General features: G+C 39.4%; 2 protein-coding genes across 7 annotated transcripts in view; one reads left to right on the top strand and one right to left on the bottom strand.

Annotated features, from left to right (window-relative positions):
* PCYT1B (phosphate cytidylyltransferase 1, choline, beta) overlaps window positions 1-3,938 on the bottom strand; it is a 44,472-nt gene that overhangs the window by 32,789 nt on the left and 7,745 nt on the right. The window lies entirely within an intron of this gene.
* The window catches only part of POLA1 (DNA polymerase alpha 1, catalytic subunit), a 203,569-nt gene continuing 199,757 nt past the window's right edge, over window positions 127-3,938 (top strand). The window contains exon 1 of the mRNA XM_017728405.1: window positions 127-131. The gene's annotated coding sequence lies outside the window, so the exon portion shown is untranslated. The remainder of the gene's footprint in view (window positions 132-3,938) is intronic.

Below are 3,938 nucleotides of genomic sequence, written 5' to 3'. Positions count from 1 at the left end.
GGCGGTGCTGAGCGGACAGCTCCCGCCCGCCGCACCGCGGTCCTGGGGCAGCGCCTGCGTAGCGCCCGCCCGCCGGGCTGCCTGAGAGCGACTGCCCGCTGCCCTCCCCGGGCAGGAGCACGGGGCTGGGAGTACCAAATTCTTGGTGCTAAAGAAAGTAAATTGCTTTTTAGTGAAAGCAATTTTAACAGTTTTGGCAAAAGCGGCGTTCTGTTCTGCCGAGAGATGGATACAAGGACATGGCTGTAATAGTAGCATCTCTCTCTAAACGCAGAGAAATGCTTCTATCATAGGCAAATTCAGAGTTCCCAGGCCCTTCACATGGAATCTGGCTGACACCTGCCCAGGAGCCACGACTACATCTTCGGTTGTCCCATACAGCTGCTTCAACACACACAACTGTAGCTTCTACACAGCTGAAGTGAAATTACCATACTTCTTACTCCTAAATAGCATGAGAATGTGACCAAGGTAATATAAAACCAAAAATTTTTAGAACAGAGAGGCTCCATTCGCTATTGTTAACATTGATAGAATGGAAAAAGTGGATTGCAGCAGTACTTAGCTTCACCGGGCACTGTCAGTGTTGGTTTTAAAAATCAGACTTCATCAAAGGACACGAGCATCTAAGGCCATTCAGACCTGTAAGGAGTTACAAGAGAATTGTGTCTCAGGGTCTTGAGACCTGAATTTCAAATGTCTTTATCTTCTGCACATTTTCAAGGAAAACCAAGTGTAATACAAAAAATGTATGAACTATGTGAAAGGGAAAGGGGTAAGTAAATAAGAGGAGATGAGAAAGAAAGTAGAAAGAAAAGAGAATGTGAAAAGAAAGAATGAGACAGCAGTCAAGAAAAAAGGAAAATACATGTCAAAGGAGGTGACTAAGCAAGAAAAACAGTAGCCAAACTAAGTGAATCTCACAGCTGAATCTTTTCCTTATAACTAAGTTCCTTTATCAGTGTTTCTGCAAGAACTACTCACACATCATGGAGAGCATACTCAAGGGAAATTATTAAACGACGATCAATGCAGCACTTGGTCTGAAATTTGTAGCTCATTTTCTCAGGAAAAATATTTGCAGGAGTTATGCTGTTAGAAGAATATTTGGACAGCACAGATGAGCAGTGCTAGGGCTGGAGCAGCCATAGGTAGCAGGCAGCCCTTTTATAAACCCAACCACGTATGCCAGCTCTTCGGAGACCAGTGCTGGTGTCCTGAAGGAGTAGCACCAGGTATGGACATATCCATATCCAGGGTCAGTGTCCAGCCCTCCCTGACCAGGCAGGTGCACAGGAATAGAGATGAAAGAGAAGCGGACTTTCTTGAAGTTGGATGATTGCCAATATACTGGAAATGCAAATTCCCTTGCCTTCTATTTCTTTTGAGTATGGAAGGCCGAATTTCATCTTTGCTTTCATGCTGAGAGTGTGCTATTGACTCCAGGTGCATTTTGATTCATCTTCCCTACAGATAAGCTTTTCCATATACATGTAACATTAAAGAATGATGTCTCTCTTGCAGTAGTGTTATCACCTATCTAAGCTGGGCCAGAATTTCAAAGTGAAAGCGGAATACTTTTTGTGCTGCTTATTTAATTTCCACCTCTGGTGAATACTTTGTGTATTCTGCTCTTCTGTTTGAAGAGCATGAAAAAAAATGTTGTGTACTTCATTACAAGAGAGAGAGGAAGTTGAAATAATGGCAGAGAGAAGGATGTAGGCTCTGTCATGTCTGTCCAAATGGAATTTGTCTGATAATCTTAGTCAACATATTTGGTATCTTGAATAAGGTATCCTAAACTGCATCATCTTCTAGCTGTTGGGGCTAAATGAGCTTTCAAAAGGCTGGAGTGTGTCTTCTTTACTCTCTAAAATAAATAAATACAAATTAGGTTTGATTGGAAAAGCTCAATAGATGGTCTTCTGTGAATCCTTACAAGTCAGCCAGCTTTTAAAAGAATAGTGGAGCAAGAGTATTGGGTAGGGAGGTTCATGCATCTAATTTATTTTCTGTAACCAATATCCTGTGCCAGGCTGATCATGGTCTCCTGGGCAGCTTCCTGCTACTTCTTCACAAGTAACAGGGACACATCGCCATGGCCTTTAATGACTGAGCTCTTTGGAACACCTGCTTGGGTTGAACAAACATCTGATGCATAAAAATCTTGTCCCAGGGTGTATAAATTACAGGCAAACAAGCCAGGAAACCATGATCCCAATCTTCCTAACACTAATTTCAAGGTCTGAATTAAATAGGCACCAAACAGGGAAAAAAACTCAGTTGTTAGGAAGGTTCCACCTGACACATTGTGGTTTGGGGTTTTTTAATACAGAACTTCAGTTCTCAAACTACAACAATAAATTCTCAAAGTATGAAAAAGATAAAAAAGGTAATATGTTTAGATGTTACATTTAAATCCTCTCATTTCTTAAACTGAAAGTATCATCCCTCTCTGAGCTTCATGAATCTCAAGCACTAGTTAGCACAGCAGAAGTTGCATTTAAAATGGTCTTTGCATGAGAGAGGCTGCAAAAGTCTTCTGACCTATAATTGAGTCATAAGGAAGAGAAGCAGACCCTCAGGTAATTTCTGTTCAAAAGTCATCAGGAAACCATGAAAAAAACTGTGTGGTTAAATAATGTTTGACTTCAAAGCCAAGCATCTACGAGAAAACAGAATAAATTATTGAATATTTAACTGATGAGCTTCAATGAATTTTGCTTCAATGGATATATTTTGGATACTGAAGGTTTTAAGTGCAAGACTTTGTAAGGTCAGTTGCAAGACTTTGTATGATAAAGGAATGGTTTATGTCTGGAGCAGATTTGTTAAAATACTGTGTTTCTATGTATGTATCTGTGTATGCAGGAATCCCTGTATTTATGTATCTATGTATCTATCAATGTCATGCTAATTCTAGATGTGCTAGAATTAATAGTCAAAAATAGCAGAAAAAGATACCTTATTGCTGAGATCATCAATTAGTTAAATCATATATTTTTAGACTGAGATTAAAATCCCACAGTGGTAGATATTTTTTCCATCCTGTGTAGATGGGAAAAAAAGGTAGAGAATGAAAGGTATGAATTTAACTACACCCTATAGGTTTTCATTGCCTCCAACACCAATCACTTTGCTGCTTCCACGTAATGTTGGCTGATAGTGTAGATTTAATTAATTTTTAAGATGCAGTTCATCATTCCAGTGGAACACACAGTGCTTATAAACGATCCTCTTTTTGTCAGAATAAATCAAAAATATTCACTATTTATGAAATAGTCTTATAAAATGTATGCAGATTAAATCCACAAAGTTTTTCTATGTGCAATTAAAGTCCATAAATTATGAAAAGTAAAAACATGGGATTTGGTACAGTGTGATTTTATACCTGGTTCTTTCCACAATTCCATAGTGAAGATGTGATGTGATGTTTAATAAAATCCATGTTCAAGGATGTTTAATAAAATCCGTATACGAGGATACTTGTATAGAATCAAATTAGTCAGTCTTTATGTAAGAGTTTAACTAAAAATGTCACGTTAATTCTGATATGGTTTACATGTAAACCACCTGAAATACACAAATTCTTGAAAATAGTGGCCTTTGGTGATGCCATTCATCTGTGATTGTAGCACTGTTTTGAATAAGTGGGGTTACCCACTTTGGGGCAGGTTCTTTGTGTTCTTGCTCTTTCATGAACTACTTTTATAAGCACTTCTGAAGAAAATGGTGAGAAATCATGGCTGGGTTTTGACCAAGAGGGTATCCGTCTTCATTTCATTCTTCCAGAGTCAGAGAGATGGTGGGAAATGTTAAGTTGGTCTGTCCTGTTATTAGATTGTTGTGGGGTATGCCCAGCCCCCACCCTGGAGGGACGTCTGCTGAGATAAGGCGAGTGCTCAATCTCCCAGCAAAACTCCCCTGGAAAGGCAGCC

This window comes from Corvus brachyrhynchos, unplaced genomic scaffold (assembly GCF_000691975.1).
Source record: "Corvus brachyrhynchos isolate BGI_N302 unplaced genomic scaffold, ASM69197v1 scaffold11, whole genome shotgun sequence".
Taxonomy (NCBI): Eukaryota; Metazoa; Chordata; class Aves; order Passeriformes; family Corvidae; genus Corvus; species Corvus brachyrhynchos.
This window is presented reverse-complemented; position numbering and strand designations above follow the sequence as displayed.